Source organism: Neolamprologus brichardi, chromosome 8 (assembly GCF_056152115.1).
Source record: "Neolamprologus brichardi isolate AB-2024 chromosome 8, ASM5615211v1, whole genome shotgun sequence".
Lineage (NCBI taxonomy): Eukaryota > Metazoa > Chordata > Actinopteri > Cichliformes > Cichlidae > Neolamprologus > Neolamprologus brichardi.
Genome location: NC_142111.1, coordinates 20,121,980 through 20,146,683, shown reverse-complemented (window position 1 = coordinate 20,146,683; position 24,704 = coordinate 20,121,980). Strand labels below are relative to the sequence as shown.

General features: G+C 39.5%; 1 protein-coding gene and 1 pseudogene across 2 annotated transcripts in view; both read right to left on the bottom strand.

Annotated features, from left to right (window-relative positions):
- The window catches only part of sdk2b (sidekick cell adhesion molecule 2b), a 277,570-nt gene that overhangs the window by 220,297 nt on the left and 32,569 nt on the right, over positions 1–24,704 (bottom strand). The window lies entirely within an intron of this gene.
- On the bottom strand, positions 22,346–23,486 carry LOC148101785 (uncharacterized; annotated as a pseudogene).

Genomic DNA, 24,704 nt, shown 5'->3' with positions numbered 1-24,704 from the left:
AAAATTGGCTTCAAATGAGCTCTCGGGGGGAATTAACCTTATCTGTGTGGCAAATATGCCCACCTATCACTGCACACAAAAAAAAGTCATGCAGAGATGTGAACATGCAGAATCTGCAACAATGTGGGAACAAACAGTAAGCCTGCTACAAGTTCTTTTGTGTGTCTTAGGGCTTGTGTAAATCTGTCAGTATGCCTTCATTTTGCCACCATGCTTGCTGTCGCAGAGTACCAGCTGCCTGCTCAGGGTGGTAAGGGATCTTTAATCACACACCCACAGTCCCTGGCAAATTACTGCCTGCTGACTTGAATTGATAAACCAATAGCCACAACAATGGGGGAGCTAAAGCCATCAGTGGGTTACGGAGCCACCCGGGTGAAGTCAGAGCAAAGAAAGAGTTGGAGTTAAGGAAACCTAACAAAGAACTCTGTATTTCTCATGTCGACATGAAAAAGCCGAAGCCGAATGAGCCTCGGGAGAGGTTCGCCCCATAAGGCTGGATCAGAACAGTACTTGTGATAACACTGATGGTAAAATGTAGAGGTGAAAGGAGAAAGATCAGATATGACGAGAAAAATAAGCCAGGCTAAAGTTGTTGGAGCAGCTGCAAGAACATAACCATATAAATGACCTCAGCCTTTTATATGGGCAAAGAGTCCAAACATAAGTCTTGAGGATTGATCCTAATGCACTAATGATGCTGCAGCTGTCACAGACATATCACTTCTCACTCTCCAGTGCACTTTCCACCTCTGCATGCAGACACATCCCTCACAATCCTTTGATCTCTTTCCTCAGACCTGCCCCCTTCTTCTGTTTTACCTCTGCTCTCTCATTTATTTTGACACATTCGACTCCGTGTTTCTTTCCGTTCCTTCTGCCATATACAGGTAAAGATGTGTATTCTTTTTAATTTTTCTTCTGAAAGGTGGAATAACATTGTTATATTGACCTATCTATGGATAAGACAAATCAATTAGAAATGGAAATGCATTCTTGGTTCTACTGCAATTAATGCAGATCAACATTATCACACCTCTTCCTGTCACCTGTTTTTTTCCCCCTTAATTACACAGTTGTACACCTGCTGTTTGCTCTGCTTGAACACACATTTCTTTCCTTTCTTTCCTTCCCTCCACCTGTCCCTCTCCTTCAAAAGTTTCCTACGCCAATTTCACATAGCAAAGATGCAAGCGAAGTCTCCAAATGTCCAATTGTTTCCACAGCCAAGAGCTTTGCACTCCGTCCAGGGCCCAATTTATCTGGTGTCGCCTGGAGCCCAAGTACTGTCATCTGCTTTGGCTTGCTGAATGTTGTGTAAAAACTCATAAAGCTGATTTTCTTGTTGCAGACTGTAGCAAAGTATTCCCACTCTGATTTGCAATGGCAGATACTGAGTGACATCTTTTGGAAAGAAAGCCAGATGAAAAAAATCAAGGGTGACTGACAGTGACATACGATGTGATATTTTCTTCAGAAGTGATCTTTATGTCAAATCTGAAGTTGGATTCTTTTCTCTTTTTTTTTCCTTTTTTTTTTTAAATTTTCTTTTTAACCCCTGGATTTCACAGTAAGTTTGCACTAAGCAAATGACCCATATGGTGTTAGGCAACTGCAGAGGTCTGGGGTCAAATCTGCCTTGGGCCATTTACTGTATGTCTTTACCCATGCTCTTCTTCCCAGCTTTCCTGACACAGTAAAGGCTAAAAGGTCACAGATGCATCTCAATGTAATTAGTAAGTGCAATATAGTATTTGTACTAAAATAATTAAGAACTACTACTATTATCACTAGCAGAATTGATATATCACATTATTCATATTTATATCATTTATAAAAGATGAATAATGAATGAGAGAAAAGTCATAATTAACTCATCCCAGGCTGTCAAAATAAGAATACTTGGTGTTTCATTCAATAGTCAGTTTCTGCATAAAAGTTGGCTGATCAAACAACGCTTTGACCTGAACTTATTTTTTAATAAGATGCAGTTATGACATTTATTATTGAAATCAGCTTTGATACCACTTCATCAAAACAATTAATAGGAGTAGTTGTTCTTAGAAACTAGGCCTCTTGGTCAGAACTTTTGGGTCAAGCCAATGCTTGCTGCAGAAGATATGAACTCCGGTCTTTGTTCTGAGAATGGGCTTGACATACTTTAACCCTGGAGAACCCATGGGGTCAAATTTGACCCCATGGTTTCCCTAGTAAACCAATGGGGTTGGCTCTGACCCCATGGGTTATCCAGGGTTACCACAGAACTCTGGTACAAAGTTCTTTTCGTGGTGGTTTCAAATGCAATATTTAATCGTAGGAATAGAAGGGCTATTCTAGTTTAAATCGACAAAAGGGAACACTAGTTCCCTGCGAAGACATGAAAACCTGTTGGTTGTTGTTTGTTTTTGTGTTTGTGAGAGCATTCATGTCTTCACCAACTTTCGAGAATGAAACCACAGCTTCAGGCTCAGGGTTTACAGAATCTGGATTCAATAAACTGTACTAGTACTATACTGTTTTGCTATATACTATTATAAGCTAATACACTATATACTATTTAGATTATACACCAGACCATCTGAAAGGTGTGACAAATATATCATAATCTAGTTTAACTTTTTTTTTTTAAAAAACAGCCTAAAGTGATCGTTTTTACAATTCCTTAGTGAATGATCAAAATAAACTCTTATGTACAAAAGAGAAACAACACACAGAAGCACAGTAGATCAGTTGCTTTATGCATCAAGGGAAATAGTTGAAAGAAGGAGTTCATTAAATAGAACCTGGCAAAGACATCCCCTTTAGTCATAAACGCATACTCAAGGGGTACAAGAACGAATGCTTGGATGTTAGGTATAAGCTGGTGGAGGACAAACTTTTATTGCACTGCTGTATGTTTTCTGAAAATGCAGCTATTAGTTATTTATTATTTATTTATGCAGCTGTATAAGCACTTTAACTAGTACACCTTTGTTTATATGAGTGACAACTACTACACAGATCCAGACAAAATACAGTTATTATGCATCATATTCTAAGACTTCAGTGAAGTATAAATGTGATATATTAATTGTTAAATTGACAGAAATACAGTTCCTGACAGCTGGCATTTAGTGGCTTTGACAGGAGTTCTTGCTTGGTTCGCTCCCCTTCTCCTTCTTACCCTATGGTGGAATATTCAATTATAAAGTATGCTGATGACTCTTCTATATTTATACAGATAATAATATGCTAGAACCCAAATTGCCAGCTGGGCTTAATGGGGATTATGTGTTGACCCATGTAATATTCTGTTCTGTGGAATGATTCACTGGAAACTGCTGAACTAAAAATACTCCTCATTGTCTCACACAAACACAGCCAAGCAGATGCTATACATGAACACCATCTCTCTCCTTTGATTACTGTTTGCCATTCACATTATGAGGTTACAAAATAGGAACAGGTGTTGCCAATTTTACTTTGCTTTGTTTGTGAAACAAAATGTATGTTACATTATAACCACTGCTTACCTGGGCTTCCATAAAGATGAGTAAACTTGATTGAAAGTGTGCAGTTCATAGAATAGGAATGAATCAACAAATGTTCATCTGTGAGATGTGAATTTTTATTACCAGTGTATCTGAGATTTGAATCCGGCTTCACTGTTATGAATGCATCTGATGCAATGATAAAAAATACAGCATCCTGATACACATTTGTAGCAAAGATCACACAGCAGGGCTTAGCTGAAGCAGGAATAGTATGAATCCCAGACACAGTCAATCAGCGTACACTGTCCCTGAACTTCATAACTGTGGACCGCTTGCCACAAAGTATTCCGAGAAGGATTTTAGCCAATAGGGAAATTCGGAAATTGTTAGGAAGTAGGAAGTTCTCCCAGCAGCCATGCGGATCATGCTGTTTTAGGAAAGTATTTGGCACTCACCCTTGCCATAATCAGACAAATCGGGCTCTGCTGCACACAGGCCCGAGCTCCTAACTCCCAGTCAATTTGATATATTAAACAATTATTGAATATGCCACCAAACAAAACTCAGTGACACAAAGAGCTGTGTAAATCTCTGGCTGCTTCCCCTAAATTATGAATGACTCCATGAATTATTCATCAAGAGGAAGAGAAAAAGGAAGGAGACAATGGCAAATACGAAGAAGAAAAAAAATGAAAAGCTGAAAATAAAACAATGGACTGTAAATGGAATAAAGGGAGTAAAAAGAACTGCTCTCTAAAAGGCCTGGTTGCTTCTGTTTGTTGGAAGTAAATTTGGCAAATCAGAATGAGTCAGTCAATTCAAATTGAGTTGACTGTCATTCATGGATGAATAGAGGCTTATTATGACGATGACATTACGGTGACGGCGAAGGATCAGCACTCGCCGCAATGTTGATAGATGATACTGTGATTGGAAAACAATAAGTAAAGAAAAGACACTGGTGTACATGTTCAGCAGAGTGCATCAGTATATCTGCGTTTGTGTCGCAACGAACCGACAACTGGCCGCTGCACTATGGTCATGCACAGTGTCTTCCCTTTAGATAGCTTGTTACATGGGTCAAGAAGTAATCCCAAGCTCACCGATGCAATTCTAGATTTTACCAAATCCATTAATAGATCTGCAAAGAAAAACAGATAACAGCATAGGCGGTTATTAGCGAAAGCGCTGGATGTTTGCCGGTGTCCTAAGTTAACCCAAGGTATCGGGAAGGAGGAAAATTGCAGAAAATTACATGTTATCAATGCATTGGCACTGCTGTCTTGACTTTTGGTTTCTGGACTAGGTCTGATTAGAGGCTATAATTATGGCAAAACAGGTGCTTCAGGCAGCATGGGTCAGCTGAACCATCACAGGCCCCCTGCCACACTAACCAACAGAGTTTTACATATATATTGAATTACCTGGAACAGTTCTGCCCTATGTAAATGACCATTATGCTAATAGTGTGCAACACCACACACATTCTGCCAGCTGACTGAGGCACAGAAATGTGTGTGTGTGTGTGTGTGTGTGTGTCAGCAAATCTAATCTAAAACACCTCAGTGTTGCTGTTCCTGCATGTTTTGAATGCTCGATAACAAAAACAACACAGAAAATTCAAATGATTAAATCTTCAATTTAAATTGCATCACAGTTAATATTAATCATGAGAAGAAGGAAAAAAATCATGCGTAGCAAGACAGCAAAAGCCAACAAACAGACAGGGAGACAGACTCACGCAAAGTAACCGCAGTGCTTTAGGGAGATGAGATCATGATGGTGGAACACAGAGGACCCCGGGGACAGAACAGGTGCAAACTACAAGGACAGAGGGCAGCTGCATGAGTGTGACTAATGAAGAATGTTGTCTGTGTGTGACAGTGAAGAAGAAAGACGTGGTGGATTAACAGAAAATGAGACGTGTGGAGAAGAATAAGATTGGCTCATACAGAAAAGAAGAAAAAGGTGCGATAGAAGATGAGAAAATCTCTCTGTTCTGTTAAAAAGGTCAGAAGGTTTCAAGGGGTGAAAGAGAGAGATGTCGCGTGTATGCTACACAGTTTGAATGTCATGGTCATCCAGTCTCAGCGAGCGGAAAAGAGACAAAAGAGCAGAGTGACCACACTTGAGGTAACGGAAAATGAATAAGGTGATCATTAGTTGAATGCCAGGCAAAGGCTAATGAAGGGTGAACAGAGCACAGAGCAGAGCACTGGGGAGCTGAGCTAGCTTTTACCGAGCATTTCTGGGAGCAAGGGCAGACACATTCCAGCCACTCACTATTCTGGTATGATTGGAGTGGTCTGCAGTAAGCCAGCAAGCTCACTGTGATGAGGTTGCGGGAGTGGGGGTACTGAGAAAGCACTGTACCACAAAAGTGATGCTTGTGCCTCAGGGGATCAGGTTGCAAGGCCGCGGGTCACCATCTCTGCCCTTTTTTATGGGCTGCATTCCTCAGGCCATGCTAATTTAAAACATATCTGTTGCTCTTGTTTCCACTACATGGCCTTCAGCAATTCTTTTACTGCTTCCCTGACCATCCTTTACTCCTACCATGGCCTACTTTTAGATCTGCAGTGGCTATTCTTTTCTTTGGATGCGTCCTCACTTTGTCTATCTCTTTCATCCTTCACCGGTGTCTCTTTCCTTATACTCCTTTCAGTAGTTCCACAATTAAATGAGTGACTTCTAGTTTAAAGTTCCTAGCACTGTCACCCATATATCTGCTTGATTTTTTGTATGTAACAAGTAGACTTTTTTGATAATCAGTGGTTGTGTTTGCATAAAATTTGCTTATTAATGTTTCCAAAACTTATTTTCTCTGCTTCATATGGTCACAGTAAGGGCAAAGTTGCATTACATAACTGTCTAATGTTATGTCAGCTGTAACAGCTATTGTACCTGGGGAGACTTTTAGATCTACCAAGAATGCCAAAACTATCAACAGTCTCAATATCATACTAGTAAAAACCCACTGATTTCTATGTCATTTTTAACAGTCCCCCTCTGTTTTGCCTCGCTTCTCTTGGCCATAATCAACCATACAGGTTTTTAGCATATCAACACATTTATCACATTGTGCATAACTTAAAAGTCAAAGTGATGCCATACGAAAGACCGGACCGCCACTTGAAGTTGTCTATGGTGATTAACGTGCTAGAGTTCTCCTAATTCATCCTGGGTGAGTAATTACTGTGTCTCCAGTTGCACACTTACCGATTAAAACTACATTCTCTTTCACAGTGACCCTGACAAATAAGTGACCAAAGTCACAGTATGAGCAATTTGAAAGCTTTTTTAATGTTCAAAGCATTAAAAAATGTAATAACTGACAAATTTAATAAAAATACTAAAACTATCATCAAAAACTAAACCAACATAACCATTATGTCAAGGTCCATCTGTAGCAGGTAAATTGGATTTGTGTTTCTGGAATGTATGATAATATCATACTGGTACTTTTGGTCTTTCTGTTACTGATCTTCCCAATTACCACTAAGCAATGCGGACTAAAAAAATCATCATGATTTTAAGATAAAAGCTGTAACTATTAGGTTATCAAACTACGACGTGGGCGATCGTGACTCAAGAGTTGGGCGTTCATCTTGTAATCGGAAGGTTGCCAGTTCGAGCCCCGGCTCCGACAGTCTCGGTCGTTGTGTCCTTGGGCAAGACACTTCACCCGTTGCCTACTGGTGGTGGTCAGAGGGCCCGGTGGCGCCAGTGTCCGGCAGCCTCGCCTCTGTCAGTGCGCCCCAGGCCGGCTGTGGCTACAACGTAGCTTGCCATCACCAGTGTGTGAATGGGTGGATGATTGTGTATAGTGTAAAGCGCTTTGGGGTCCTTAGAACCAAGTAAAGCGCTATACAAATACAGACCATTTACCATTTTACTATCATGCTGGTACAGTCTTCTTTTTATTATTCTTTTTCTGCTTGGGCTCTTTAGCGTTCACGCAGTGAATCACCTGCCTCTATTTATTTCTATTACTACCGTCCTCTTCTCACACCAAACCTCCTCACGTATGGCTTCACTACATCCATGAATCTTCCCTTTTCGTCTTCCCTGGCGGCTCAACCTTCATCACCGGTCCAAATATCCACTATCCCTCCTCATCCTCCTCTTGTCCAAACCATCTTAAACTTGACTGTCTAATTTTGTCACTAAACTGCTCAACTGAACTGGCCTTCTAATATACTCAATTTTAATCCTGTCCATCCTGGTCACTCCCAATGAAAATGTTCCCATCTTCAGCTCTGCCACCTCCGGCTCAGCCTTCTATCATTTTGTCAAACCCACCATCTCCAAGCCACACATCATAGCAGGCCTCACTGCAGTCTTGTAAACCTTTCCCTTCACTTTTGCTGCCATCCTTGTGTCACAAATCACCTCTGACACTAATCTCCACACACTCGACCTAGTCTGCACTTTCTGCTTCACCTTTTTTTGCACTGTTCATTGCTTTGGATGGTTGACCCAAGGTATTTAATCTCATCCACCTTCACTACCTTGGCTCCTTTCATCTTCACCTCTCATTCATGCACATGTATTCTGTCTTGCTTCTGCCGACTTTCATTCCTCTGCTCTCCAGTGCATACCTCCACATGACTAGGCTGTCTTTTTCCTGTTCCATCATCTAACTACACATGACAATGTCATCTGCAAACATCATACACAAAGATGTTCTAAAGAAGGAACCAAGCAAATGTCATAACTTTAGATTATATATTCTGCACAGTTATGCACAAAAGAGATGTCTATAGTCTAATAACTATAGACACATCTGTCTGTGTTAAAAGTGATTTGGGACTCTTTGGCTGGTTTACCATTACTGTCTCTATAGTTGAAAGTAAATCTCCCTCTCTCTCTCTCCTCTGACCACCAACAATATGTCTGCACCAATGTAGTGTGTGATGCACAGCAACAACTCTGCTGCCCCATCTGTGCTGCACAATATGTGTTATACTGCGTCGACAACCATATAAATTAAATGGAACCCATATTGTACGCTGTTATCAACAAAGTACACTAATTTACATGGCCTTATGTGTCTAGTAAGTCTATGGCAGGGCTGTATCAATATCTTGAGGGAGCATATTAGAGAGTTGGATCTGTATATAAAAAGGACATGTACCAAATGGCAGGTCGTTTTGCAATCGCTCAACGCAAAGGTTCTAGTTGGAGGTTAAACAACTACATAAATCTTCTAACATGACCTGGTAATTGATTGGGTTAGGGCCACAGCATCAACGTTCCTATCCAACTGTACTCTGCTACATGCAATGAAAGGCAAGAAAGAAATCTCAGATAAAAGGTCTAGGTTAAGCTACTGAGAGCTGGCCACATGTACGAACTGATGTACTGGTTGTGAGAAACGGATCAAAAAGAAAAGAAGCTGTGGATAAAATGCAAACTGCTTTCAGAAATTCCCTTTTTTTTAACACATCAGTAAATGTAGCACAAGCTGCAAACACTCTGGCAATTTGTTAAAAGCGTGTTTGCAATCTTTCATGCATGATATTTTGTATAAAAACAATAAAACTCGTTCGCACTCATCACAATATCTCCAATGGTTTTGTGGTTGTATTTGGAACCAAAAGATGTTCCTACAAGATTTACATCAAGTAGAAATTAACCAAATGGATCACAATGTGTTTCCAACCCTTCTCAGTGGATGAGAGTCTTCTCTTTGAAGTGGATAACGAAGCCCTTAAACGACTGCAGAAACATTCAAACGGCCCCTCCGACAGCTTTTTTGATTGATTTTTCATTTGTCCCAGATATTTCATCTCATTCCTTTCTGAGTCTTTAAATGATTAAACAAATTTTTTTCTCTCTGTATTTCTTTGTCTCTTGCCTTTTTTTAAACTTTGCCTGTTTACACAGCCCAGGCAGAGGGATGACAGCAAGCGACAGCTCACATAAAAACTATGTTGTCCCAATTTTTGTCTGATAATATGTTTTAATTTAACTTCCCTCATTAGAAAAGCGTCAGGGTGATAAATATATGTGGCTTGCTCGACACAAGAGTAATTTACACGAGGATATTAATAGATTCATCATCCAGGCTTAAGCACATCAATTATGAAAGGCCTGTAACCTGAGAAAAGTAAAAAAAAAAAAAGAGCCCCATTGAAATGTTGATGAGAAATATAATTACTGCAAGTACAGCGGAGGCAAAACAAACACATTAACAATCAACTATAAACACTGAATAATTAAATCAAACTGTGTATAAATAAATATGCTTATTTATGGACATAAAGTTTCATAAGTACTTAGAAGTAATTAGAAACTGCTTTCTGGTGTTTTGATTAATCACACAGTGTATATGGGGGAATTCATATTTTATCAGTAAGACATGTTGTGTTTGCACATCTGCTGCAGTGACTGCGATTGACACTGCTGTCAAAATATTGTAGCTACTTCAAGCAATAGAAGAAAGTCTAATCAAGCTAAAAAAAAATCTTATGTTACTTAATTTGGTCAGCTATATTTTATTCTGCCATCACCAAAATTCAGTAGGATTTTTGTTCCAGTGACAATGAAATTTAATGGTTTAACCCTTTTAAGCTGGTCGGCGGCACGCTCCATTTTGCTTAACTATTTTTAAATTTAAATTAAAGTGGTTAAACTGCAACCACTTAAGCTAGCGCAATAATTTTTCTTGCATATAAAACCGGAGGAGTTGTACTTACATCTTATGCCATCAGCTTGCCCTAGGTCACGGTTTCCTTCCACATATAGCTTTGCAAAAATTGTATAAAAAGCACTTGCAGCAACAAAAACATAATATTCCAGAAACAGGCTTTGCCGATCCGATCAGCTGTTTGTAACACTTCCTAAGCTGGAATAGACGTCAGCGCGAACGATTGCATGTCCGCCATTACGTGCCCAAAACCGGAAGTGACGTCATATTCGCGGGAATGTAGTTTTTTACCAACTTGGCCTTGTAAGACTATATGGTGTTTTTAAAACTTAGGTTTGACTTTATGACTTTCTGTGTCGTATCTGGGATGCTTAGAAGTCAAACTGCACTGCTGGAAATAGTTTATTTTATAGTGGGAAACTATTTTGTGCAACTTTTTTATATTTACAGTTTTGAGGGATAAGCCTCTTAAAATTCTCTAACTAGAAATATATGTTAGAAAAACAAAAACGATTTTAAATTTTTTTCTGGTTTATTGCACATTTTTGCAATTTATGTAATTACTATGCACTTAATGCAGACATATTATTAAAATTTGGGCTATAATGGTTGTATTGATGTATAGTAACTTGAAATGCTCCCAAAAATGGGACTACAGCATGTAAAAATATAATATAAGCTCTGGCGGACTTGGTTCTATGGTAGGTCTTAAAGGGTTAACAAACTGACTGTGACACTCACCACAGCGAAGACTTCTTGAGCACTGTTTTAAGTTTCACAGAACTTAAAGTAGCAAGGTGGCATTTACATTTCAAAACCATATCTCCTTAAACCATTTTTTACTCTAAAACCTAAAAAAAAAAAGCACTCCAAGTTGGGCTTCAGCTTTGTCATTTCCTCAGGAAGCTAGTGGCCTGTTAAGGTAAGATTTTGAGAGTATTAGAGGCAGTCAATGATCAAACTGAAGGAACACCTGAGTAAATTTGATGAAAAAGGAAAAAAAAATATAGCCAAACAAGAAGCAGTCTGAAGGATGTGTTCTGTTTGAAGAGAAAACACAAATGTACCAAAAGGAATCATCTGCGTCCGAGAGTCTAACCTCTGGAACACGAGAGGTCACAGGCCCAGCAGTGTAGCTCTTCGGGTCATGTGATGGTAGTGAGACTTTTGGTCCTTAGGGAGAGCAGCTTGGCCTTGGGCCTGAGGGAAAACCCTCTTCAAGGGTATCAAATGACTGAAGTGTGAGGGGCTGAAGGAATGTAGGGAATTTAAAGCATGGATACAACGGAAGAATAAACTGAATGGAGGAATGGATGTTTGGGTTTATGCGGACTACGGGTTGTGGATGTATTGGAATGACATATATGCTTCTAATGAGGAATTTGGATCTTGAATTTTCAGCTTATAAAAGAAGGCATGCACTGTTTGTAAAATAAGAAGGCATTTGTGGCAGTGATCATGAAATTGCATGGGGGGAGTTTGAAGATCAGACACAAAGGAGTCACGGTAAAGCCCCAGCTGTTGCAACAGAAACACGCACAGCCTGTTCTGGGCTCCAAGATGCCCCTGAAAACATGCCAGACATGGATAGAGGTAAGTCTCTCAGGGCACCATAACTCCCCCAGTCCATCCATTCTGTCTCAATACCCAGTTGTCACCGGATGCCACATGAGGCCTGATGTTGATGTGGGCCAGCCGTGTCCCCAGAGGTCTAGTGTTCAAACTGCTTCTCATGTGTCTGGTTCACCCTTGCTGGACACATCCTCATTTAAGTGCCCTCTATTACAGTACAGGCATTGGTATTTAAATGGGGAAGATAACAGCTTGCTTGTCATACTGTTAGATAGGTGACCTACTTAGGAAGAGGACAGCACAGAAAAACTGGATTTTGAATAAATTGAGGAAACAGAATACTAAATCAAATGTGTGACCAAGTTGCCACGGAAATTGTGCCCAGTGGAGAAGATTATGGGGAGAAGGGAAGTGAAGAGAGGGAAGAGGCATAGAGGAAAATTGTAACCTATCGTGGAAGTGCTACCGAAAAATAATACATTGAGAATAAGTGATTTCTGTCTCGTGTAAATTCCAGGCGAAGGCAGCTCATTTGGTTCCCCGGAGCCTATGAATTCATAATGCCTCTCACGCGCACCTCTAGATGTCAAGAGTGTGAGGGGAAAATAACTGAGCCAATTTCAGCCAATACTAACCTCCTGCAGACATAGTCTCTATCTCTGCCGATCACTCCTTCACACACACACCTGACATGTCTACTGCTCTCTGCCAATTCTTTTCTCTCCCTTCACAAAATGCTTGGCATATTCTTTAATCCCGTTTTGGAACGGGATGGCATTTACAAGTCAACTTATACAGGATTTTTATCTGAGGTAGCATTGGGAAAGTTGACAGACTAATTCTGACTAGAGTAGAAAAGTTGTCTTTGCTGCCGGGTGCTGTGTGTATGCCCGTCTTCCTGCAGTCTTCATTGGCGAGGCCCTCCAAAGAGGGGTGAGGCAAAAAAGATGGAACCTGAAGTTTGCACGCCAACCAATTTCTAGGCTCAGCATGCTGAGAGAAGGCCTACTTAATTCTGTCTTTGCATCAATCTCACTGGCTTCTTTTTTGTCTGTTTTTTCTTTGCCCTGTCGCCTTTATGTGTGCCCTCCAGCCTTCTCTCTCTTTTGCCTTTTTTGCCTGCGCCTGATCCCCTCACGCACGCAGCTGGTACAACTATAAATGTGTGCATACGAGAGTGTGTTTCTGTATTGTTTTGCTTGTTTAGGATTTTATATAACCAAGTCATTGCTGAAAAATGAAGGGAAGGTTTGCATACATGCATGGGCATATAGTAAATGTACAGAAACATTTCATCTGCCCCAAAGACCTGCGTGTCTCCAGGCATGTGCTCTGCCCTCTCTCCCACTCCTTTCAACACAGCCTAATAAATGCAACTGTCATTCCTGATCTGCTTCCAGTAAAAAGGAGCTCACTTCTCTTTGACACCGTGCTGCTTACAGTAAATCCCTTCATTTAAATACCTTCAACCAGGAAATCCAAAAACAGAATGAATGACTTGCGAATGAATGACTATGCACAGCAACCGCTGTGTAAATATTCTGGCTGTGAAGTATAAGCACAAGTGGGTTTGATGGAATGACACGCGATTTTCAACAGGGCAAATTTTAATACATGCAGAGTGTAGGACATGTGTTCTAAGCAGTGAAAGACCTGTGGAGAGAGAAAGCAGCCAGAGTTGTGCGGCAGCCTGAAGCTTTCTCCATCCTCTCTCTGGCCACTTTATGCTAACAGAGAGGCCACACCCAGTCCAGCGCCAGACAGGCAGTCTGCCCTGACTTTGTGGTCTAGCTGCCTGACTATATATGGAGATTAAATAGCAGGGTTGAGCCTTCACCCCCTTGAAAGGCCTTTGGGGAGAGGCCTCGAAACCAACCGAAACCTTAAAACAGCTTGTAAAAAGCCACTTCCTCAGAGCCAAGATTATTATAGAGCAGAACAATGCAACAAGGCAAAATGACTATAAAACAAAAAAACAGGAATGAAGAAGATGCTTTCTGCTGTACTTAGCAGCTAACATTTGTTATCCGCAGACAGACACTTTTCTTTGTAACTTCTAACTTTTTTAGATTTTATAATAGACATAATAACAATTTCAATGTTCAATGTCAATCAAAACTCCCAAATTGCATGTCTACCATTAAAAAAAACAATTTAGTAAAGGGGCCCTAGTGTTATTGGGTATTACTGAGCTAATCAGCAGATCAGCCACGTCAGCATATGCATTCAATTCCTTAAATCAGTTTACAATGATAAATGGCAGCCATTTAGGCCCACAGCTGGTCCTGTGCTGAGTGCTGCCCACATGTTTGTCTTCGTCTCAGTCACTGCTGGAAAGTTGTTTTCTGCGAGACAAATGGGAGATATCACCGGCGACTGAAGGCAAGACAAAAGGCAAACACTTTTCAATTGCCCTACCCAAGAGTAACTACATATGGTTAGATTAGATCACTTGCTAGTGTTTGGAGGATAAGCAATACGTGTTCTGTATAAGTCCACCTACAGCCACTAAGAGAAACTGGCTACTACAGTTAGAGGAAATTGATATGTGTAACCAGAGAACCGAGCTTCTCAGGTCCCTATTTAATGAGTTGCCATTATGCCAGCTCGCACTGAAAAACAGTTTAAGCTTTAAGCCAGAATAAGAGAACAGCCAACAAAGACAATAGAATGATGATTGGGATCACCATTCAAATAACAAAGTGAATATGAAAGAAAGCAGCTACACTTCACTGAAACATGTTGGCAACTACGCTGGTTACATGGCAAGATTTTGTGATGGTTATCACAAGGCATTTTGTTCTAATCGCACTGCAGTCAGCTGTTTTTCTCTGCTGTTTGTCTATCAGTAATGAGGGACTCAGCAGCAGCAATCAAACAGACTCTTATTGTGTTTGTGCAAAAAACAAGAGGTCTTTGTTGGTTGGATCAGGTTGAATCACATTAGGGATTTTCATAAAAGCCTTTGACATCTGGACCAGGGGCAGCGAGGTCTTTGTCTGTGACTCCAATTTGAGTAATGGGCTCTCACACTGTTCCAGAATAGGATATCAGCAGTGTGTCATCGAGGATCTGCTGTCAGAGCCAAACCAAAAGGCTCAATCTGTATAGTATGCAAATAGAAACAAATGATTTATCCTTTTCCTAAACTGTTGATGCATTTCTGAAGGATGCAATTCAGTTGGTTTACCTTTAGGTACTGTATCTGTGTCTCCATATATCATACTACTGTTTGGACTTTTATGCAGACTTTAATTCTTTGAAGTCATGATTAGGTTAAAAATTGGCTAAGGTTAGTAGGATATTCAGAGCAAATACGCAAATACTGGTTTCCCAGTCTAAAACTGTTAACAAGGAGGTCTACTGTCAGGTTATATAAATGATCACACTGAAAATGTCCCACATTTAAGTCAGGAAAGGATTTCAAAATTCCTAAACCTGTTCTCAGAACTTTTTGATCAATCGTTATACAGTACACATTAAAATTGAGGGAAACATTTAAAAACAGAAATGATGAAATGTATGAAGAAGACATTTACATCTTCTAGATTCATTCTAGGTTTGTGGTACTGACCATTGTACGAAAGATGAGATTTTCTTAACTCAGATCCTTTCATTAAATCGTGTGCTGAGAAGACAGGTTGATTTGATCTTCTCGGATCACATGGAGGCTAGACTGAATATTTATGAGGAGCAGTGTATCGCAAAATTTGCAGAAAATTGATCTGTTGTATTTAAAGCACAATCAGAGAGCCAGAAGTGGCAACTTCTAAATGATCAATGTATCAAACTTACTCTACTGAGAGCTAGAAAGAAAGTCTATAACACTTATAGTATATAGTCACAGAATAATTTACTAACTAACGAATATAAAAGTCAGTCAATTAAAAAGTACTTTTAAAGATCATTGCATATTAGTGATATCTACACCACTTCTCAGCATGGGAGAATGGGCCAAATGTTTGGCATAGGCTATCACCTACCAGCTTTCCAAGGTTGAGAATGGAAAACAGTCCAGTCTGATGACAGCAGTTTAGAGATATCAGTACCTGAGGCTGGCAGGCAAACAGCAGAGCTCATGATTTGAGAGTGTTTTCAATTTACAGTGAAAGACAGCTGTGGGAATCATCATGTCGGGGAGTTTTTTGAAACTCTGGAGTTGGGCACCTGCAACAACCTAACAACACCATGACTAAAGTAGACTACACACCCTAATTTATAGGGCTATAGTTAAGTAGTTATATAGCAGACAGTGGAAAGCTTTTTTTGGTTATCAACTATCTTACATAGTTTTCAGTCTGTCTTCCTCTTATCAAATTCAGGGGTACAGGTAGGGTCAGCATCAGTAGTATCTTTGGGCAGAAGCTGGAGTATAGAGGGAACCCACTCAGGCACAGGCAGAACATGGTTGAGTCAAATCCTTGACCTTCTTGCTGTGAGACAACTGTGCTAACTACCACAACACTGTTTCCCAAAGAAAAATAAGAAATGCAAAGCATTCATCAGTGGCTTTAACATTTCCTGCTGTCATTAATTAATAAATGCATCTGGTAAATAAGACAACAGTAATTTCCGCAAAAAAATATTGCAGGAAAAATAATAGAACAAGACAGAGCAGCACAGTGATTTCCATACTTTTAACCTTACTGCAGGGGCACACTTCCAACTTCTTAGCAAGGTAACCAACTTTATTCACTGTGGCCTGTTTGCAGAAGTGTTGTCCGTAGCTACAAAACTGATTAAATGTTGCCAAACTCCTCTTAAAATAAGCAATATTTTTATACACTAGCAGTCTTAATGTTAGACTTTTGTACACCGTTATGTGTTTAATTGTTTAGTGGAACAAAGAAAAAAGAATATAATAGTGTTAGAGACCACTGGTCCAAGGTCTCAAACCAGTCAGCAAAAACTTGTTACATTTCATATAGTTAATAAAGAAACAACAGAGCACCTAAAATGGTTACATTAACCTTAAAAATCAGGGTTCTGTGTTATATTTCAACTATTTTAATTACAGCCTGTGCAAGTATCTAAATGAAAATGGTCCAGTGTACACGCTGGTTTATTTGTGATGGCCCAGTACAATAAAAACAAGGACTAACAAGTACTGATTTTTAATTTGTTAATTTATTTACTTACCAGCAATTAAAAATAGGTAAAATCATCATTCATTTTAGAGCAGCATGTTTGCTCTCTGCTTCTGTTTCTTTAAAGATACAGATAGAGAGTGGGCTCAACTATGAATAGTTCCTCAATCACCAAGCATCCAAATAAACACCTGGTCTTGCACATGATTCATTTTGACATTTTATGACCCCAAAAAGTCAAATTTTACAGTAGAATCATACCATGGTAATGGAAAGATTATTATTATGAGCATATTTGAACAGAGGTTTCCTAATCTCAAGCCTTCAAGTCAAGTTTTTTTCTTTTTAATGCAAGGCTGGCTCTGGCAACAGATCCAGGAATTAGTTATTAACATGTGTTATGTTGATGTTTTTTTGTTTTTTTTTTTAAACTGTGACAATGAAGTTTGTTCTGCAAATTCGGATGGATTTTGAGGAGGCACAAAAACAGTCTGGGTCAAAAATACTAACAATAGCGACAGATATGTTTGCAGTAAATATTGCTGCCATGTCATAATACAATTGTAAAAAAAAAAACAAACAAAAAAAAAAAAACCCAAAACAACAACAACAACAACAACAAAACTGTAGTCAACGTTTAGAACTTAAGCACCAAAGGCATATAACTACATTAGCTCTCGTGGAGGGAAGAAGGGTGGGGCAGTGATTTTGGTTTAAACTAAGGACATAATAGATGGTAACATAGAGAAAATACCATGTGATGACATGCAACAATTTGGGAGTCTGCAGCTTTACCCACATATCCATTTATTTGTGGCACACTGATTTTCTATTTTTGGAAATATGCACACAGCTCTTGCACACTCTCTCTGATATACTCCTAAACAGATGCAGTCGCACCTGCACCATGACTCGTTCTTCCCCCACTGCACACAATCACCCTCCTCCAAGCTCACTCAGAGCTTTTACCCTGCAGTCACATCATGTCACATCATCTACATTATACCATGATCTCCACTTAAACATTCAGAGATCAATTGGGTGTCTACAGTGCTTTGCAAAGTTTGGGCAATAATCTCTATAAACAGCTAAGCTTCATGATTCATTCAGTGATACTTCATAACTCATTCCGAAATCTACAATGTATTTTACGGCAAAAGGTGCAAGACATCCTGGTGCATTCAATCCGTAAACTCTGAAATCTATACTAGTCCTTAGTATTTTTCAACAAATCATAACAGCCGAATCCTGTCTTCTATGAATACACTATCAAATTGTCACTATCATTTGTTATCAGTAAACTCCAAGTTACTCCAAGTACTCCAAGTTTGCAAGATGTGAATGACAAACATTTAATGCACTATACAAAATGACTATGCACAAGAAATTATGGCAATGATGTCTTATTCTTTTTAACATTGACACGTTCTAAAAATCGATTTAAAAATGTATCCAATTGTTAAGAGCAATGGCAGCCATTCCCTCCTAACACACAATAACACCACAGTTATGAGTAGGGATGGGTATTGATAAGATTTTCACGATTCCGATTCCATTTTCAATTCTGTTTAACAATTCGATTCTTTATCGATTCTCTTATCAATTCTTTTTAAAAAAGGAGAACACTAAGGTCGATTAGCTTAGAACTTTGTTTTATATCTTCTCTTTGAACAAGATAGAAATTTAGGAGTAACATGGCCTTACAAACCCAACAGTGAGATCTTAAGAGATCCACAGCCTACGGCTCTTCAATGGGGTGAAAAAAAGGAAAAAAATTGTAAATGTAAAATAATAAAATAAATATTCTTCTGTAGCAATAACAAAGTATAACATCAATTATTCTGTAGCAATTACACAAGAATATCCAGTAATGTCCCTGCCTACAATTAAACACGTTCACTTACCAAAAATCGGAGGCATCTACTGTGGTAAATGGGTGCAAGCCTTTGACCGCAAACTTAGTCACTGCTCGGTGACATTCGTCTATCCTGGCCTGAAAGGAGACGCTAACGGTAGACTGCAGCGACAACTGCCAGCATCTGAGCCAGCCAGACTCTGTCTGTCTCTCTCATCATGGTCACCTAAATGCACAGTAATGACAGGTTTTGTAATAAGGCAGATCGCGCTAACATAATATGCACTGTTAGTTGATTATTTACCTGCCGCATTAACGGGAGAGGACGTGCAAACGTTACCGCTGCTGCTGGGTTGAGATTCACGAGTCCGGAGCGGAATTTAAAACACGACATTCAATTAAGGTTATCGCGTGTTTTGTGAGCAAATGCTTTTGCATATTCGTAGTGTTTCCTCCCTTAAATGAAATATCTACTTTGCAAGTATTGCAAGTTGCCCTGTTGTCATCCATTCTCATAAAGTATAACCAAACTTTTGAGCCTTTGAGCCGCTTAGGCGACATGTTTCCTGCCAGGTAAATGACGCTCCGCAACGTGGCGACGTCATTCGGGGCGACTGGAATCGATAAGGGAATCGTTTGCAAAAATGGCAAACAATTCCAAGGAATTGAAACAGTGGGAACCGGTTCTCAACAAGAACCGGTTTTCGATACCCATCCCTAGTTATGAGGTATCACAAATATTCTATATGGGCAAAAGTACTGGCCACCTGGGTGGACATGATGGCCAACATTCAATAGGTCAATCCCCAGCTATTCTAGTCTGCATGTTGAAGTATCCTTAAGCAAGACACTAAACCCCAAGTTGCGCTACTGCAGTGTATGTTAAGTGTATGTGAATGTTAAGTTGTTAAGTGCTTTGGCATAGAAAGAAAACGCATTTGAATGAATGGATGAATAAGGTTTGTAGTAAAGAAAGGGTTTTCAGCATTCAAAGCAAGTAGAGAAGCATAAGTACCAGTCCACCTACTGTACAGGAGCTTGACCATGAAAATCTTATTACAGTAGCACACTTGAATTAAGACAGCTCTCGAGAGCGACCCATTCAATCAATCAAACAAGACTTAAGCTCATGATTATAGCGCAAAAGCACTACATAAAACCATATTATAAATATAATCGTCAATGAATACAAATATAATATTAAAGAGAGCAGAATTAAAAGAAATCAGTTTCCACATAAACATTTCAATCAGTGCTTTTGTAGACTGGTTAGGCAACGGGAACAACTGACAGTACGATTTGTGAGTGCTGAAATGATTATATTATAAAAATGAACATTAACTTTCTCAAAAGTGCTTTAAAAGTGCAAACACCTGCACTTACAAACATCTGACTGGCATTCCCCCTTCTGGGTATTTTAAGAAGGTTACATACAATGCAAGATTCTCATTGCATTGTATGTAACATGCATCATCATCATTCGTTTGATCAGTAATAAAATGACAAAGGTATTTCACCTTTTTATAAACTTTAAGAACATTGTCTGGCAGTTTAGTTTAGTCTTTTATCGTGCTTGGTTCTATATATCAAAATAGCACTTTTGCTAACATTGTACTTTATATAATTTTGCACACCTATTAAGTACATATATTGAGCTGCTGTAAACCAACATTACCTGAGCTGAAAACCACTGATAAACCCCCACATAAGGTGGTTTATCAGTGTTTCACCTAGCAGACATCCAGTGTTACAGACTCTTAGCTACATCCCTGGCGTCGTAACACCCAGGAACTCATCGTCATTTTAGTTTACCAAAAAGTTTCCAGTAGTTTTCTCGATCAAAAGCTTTAGAAGCATCAATAAAACAGATGAGGACAGATGGATCTTTGACTCAAGTTAATCCTTTCTTTAAGTGCATATATACATGTTAGCACCATGCTTTCGCTTGAAGCCAAACTGATTATCCAGAGAAGAGATATGCACACTCACTCTATCAGGCAGGATCCGTTTTAGGATCTTAGATAAAATTCTGGATAGTGCAATCAGCCTATAAATTTCCAGACAGCTCACTTTCCAAGCTTTTAATAACTGGGAATAGAAAAATATGCCATGGATCATAGAACCAGGGAAACAAAGAGCTAAAAGAGGAGCTAGCCTTAAACTAGCATTTTAGAAGTCCTGCAGTATTGGGATTCAAATCAGTCTTTACTATCAAATAATTTATGAATGGCTTCATATACCTCATGTGTCAATATACTTATAGGTTCATCACTGATGTCAGAATCATCCACATATTGTTAACTTTTTATACAGCTGAACAATGTACTGTAATGCTGTTTCCATAATGCTGCAATATCTGCCCCAGATACACCTTCAACCGTCCTCGGTAGAGGCAGTTTGCAATTATTAAGAGCTTTTCCCTCTTTCTAAAAATCTGTGACATTATTACTCAGCATTTTCCTGGCCATAGAATCTGTCTTCATAACTTACTTATTTTTAGATATAAAACAAACAGCAAACTTATATCAGGCATTTGCAAGCTTTTTCTGTTCAAACTCTGGGCCTTGCTTAGGTCTTACAGCCATGGCCCAAAGTTTATAAGCTACACGCACTTCATCCTGATACATGGTGACATGTTCTTTTCAACCAGGCCTGATATTATGTTTCCTTTTATGCTTACGTTGGACATCAAACGATTTACCACTTTCATGCAGAGCAGCCACTATATCGTCATACATGGAACAAAGTTTACGTTTAAGCTCAAGATTCTTACATTTCACATCCTTGCCTCTATAATAAATGTTGTTTAAATATTATTATAACAGGCCAAGAAGTCATGTTCATAAAGGCCGACCAGTCTAATTTTACACTGGTAGTATTATTAGTGACATGATTCTTTCCCATTTTTGCTGGCAATTCTTCCACATTTATAGTAAAAGCAACATTTATATGGTCTGACACAGCTATCCAATACTTAATAGTCATGTTTTCTAACGTAGCATTCCCAGCTGTACTGATGCAATGATCCAGCCATGATGTAGTATGCCAAGCTTCACTTATATATGTGTGGCTCTCTGGGCAGTAGCACTTCGCTTGACAGAATAAGATAAGCATCTTCACAAAAATAGATTAAGTGGTTAGCAAATGGCCTAGAACTGCCATCTGAAAGATCAGCATTAAAATCACCCACAACATATATACTGTACTGTACTGTTATCTTGAACAAATGCGTTAATAAGAGCAAGCCTACTAAGATATTCCACCTCATTTTCACAAATTTCAAAGGGGGTATAAACATTAAGGATGACAAAACTATTGTTATTCTATGTATACTGTATGCCAATACACCAGTGTACATCCAGTTTTATCACAGCATCAGTTTTTTGTCCCAGAGCACAGCCTGTAGTCTGTCTCTTACTAGCTGTGTTTAAATCTGTCCCCACAACCAAAAAAATTGGCTCAAGGTTAGTTAGGTTTTCCCAAGTCTTGTTTAGGTAATCATGTCTCTAGCAAACATAAAATGTCACATTCTGCAAGCAAACTGTCCACAACAGTACATCTAGCTTTATCCCCTGCACTCTGTCTCAAATGTAGGCCAACACAGTTGTAAGACAATATCCAAAGAGGTTGCTGTATGGTTGGTGATATGTCAACACCAGGGGACACAATTATTCCCCCTACTGTATGCACTATGTTGCGTGGTTCATCAGACCAGAGCCCCTTTAGGCCAGAGTTCTGGGTTATACATTTCCCTAATGTCATTATATTCAGCAGAGATGTTCAAAGAGCTGAACCTGCTCCATATATTGACAATTTGGCATCTCTGCTGACTCTTGAGTCTTTAAGATACTGATGAAGTGTTTTTGCATCTACATCTGAGGCAAATTTACACAAATTTTTCACAATTACTAATTTAGTCTTTACAGTTTTTAAAGTACTCACAATTCCAGTGCCAATCATAGATGCAGTTCCAGGCCCCTTGTTGCGTCCAGTGGTGCCAACATGCATTTCCGAACCTGAAGCAACCTTTTCCATCGTTCAGCGAGGTGTGGCCCTTCTTTACAACTTCATTTTGGAGAACACGTAAAGAGCTGTTGATCCTTCGTCATAGTAGTTTCTATGTTAGGACCAGAGGCTATCATCGGAGCCTGATATTGCCCACAAACCAAAATCTCTGGACAACACACTGAGTTATCACTCATTTGGATCCCTGTGTCCTGGCCAGATCGCCTTTACTTTGACTCCCCCGCAGCTCATCAAAATAATTCACCAGAGGAAAGTGAGAAGCGGTCCCCAGTCCCTGAGCATTCAGAGTAGCAGCCCCAGCTAGCACGTCAGACTGACACCGAAGAGCAGTCACACATTGGTTGACTTCCACAGCGCCAGGCCGAAGTTGTTCACAAACATCCACCTGAAGTTTGACTACATGTTTTAAAGCACCCAACTTGGCACACAGCTAGTCCATTCACCGTGATAAACAACAGCTATCCAAACTGGAGTATGCAACAGGCAGCAGATCATCCAAATGATGAGAGACAAATCCAGGGATATTCTCCCCACACTCATTCAGCACTTTAAGGCAAAGTGTGATATTGCAGATGTCCATATGCTGTCCACACTGCTGTTAGGTAGCAGGACACAGCTTAAACATAACTTTTTTGTGATCAATGTGTTCGTGGCCAACAACACAACCTCATCCTGACTTAAAGTTTTGTTTTTACCACGAGGAAGTTAAGTAGTTCATCCTCCACAATTACCCTGCCGTTAGTCATGCTATATACCTCTGGTTTTAATCGAGACCGTTTAAAAGCAGGATCTGCTACACCACCATCTGCTGCATCCACCATCTTGCATCCAATCTTCTTTCGTCACATTTGTAAAAAATTCTTTCACAAATGTTTGAAAAGCCGTTTTGCAACGGGGACTGTAACACCTAAATTCAAAAATGAAGCGATAACATCCATATGGTGTAGAATCTAACTCTTGGGAACTGTCTGGTGACTGTGCAGTGCAGCTGTACTTTACAGACTGCACACGCCTGATGAGGAACATAAACTTCAAAACTCTTCCAATGAAAAACAAAAACAAAACTTTTTTAAATCCTACAAGATAAACTCGGTGCATTTTCCATTGCAAACAATGTGCAGCAGTCACATTGTTTTTGTCTTTTCATATCTCCAGGATATAGTGCTTAGACTTCTTCAACAAGTATGTAAACAACATATAACAACAGAAAAAGAAAATCTAAATCAAATCCCCACAATATTGCCTGCAAAGGCCAGATAAATCTGATAAATCCCATTATTAACTGTGTGTATGTGACATGGCTATCTTCTTACACTAATGAAATAGAGCCTTGAAGAGCATTTTGAGCGTCAATAATTCTGAGATCTGGAACCAGTCTTCTTTTATTTATGCTTTTTATGATTTTATCCATTAGCACTCTTATCTGCTGCCAAGGATACCCCTTGTCTATCCAATGTTACAAGTCATTTTAAATGAATTTATTAGTATGCTATTGAACTGAAAGATATATACGCTTGAACACCTCTACTATCATCTATACACTTTATAGGGAGCAATATAATGCCCAGCCTGAAAATAACCCCAACCACCCTTCCATCTTTTTGTAGTGAATCTCTTTGTCTAAAGCAGGGCTTTCCAACTCCAGGCTTCAAGGGCCAGCGTCCTGCAGATTTTAGACCTCACCCTGGGTCAACACACCTGAATCAAATGAATAGTTCATTACCAGGCCTCTGGAGAACTTCACGATATGTTGTGGAGGTAATTTAGCCATTTAAATCAGCTGTGTTGGAGCAAGGACACATCTAAAACCTGCAGGTCACCGGCCCTTGAGGCCTGAAGTCGGACACTCCTGGTCTAAAAAATTCTGCCAGCTATTTGGATGACAGCCTATGTGAAGTCATGACCTACCACAGATCTACACAGGGCTCCAAGGAAGCCCACTGCTCCACCATCTTTGCGTAATTCAGGATATTACATGCATTCTCAAATAATGAACATTTACTGATTCACACACATCCACACCCACAAACACTTCTGCT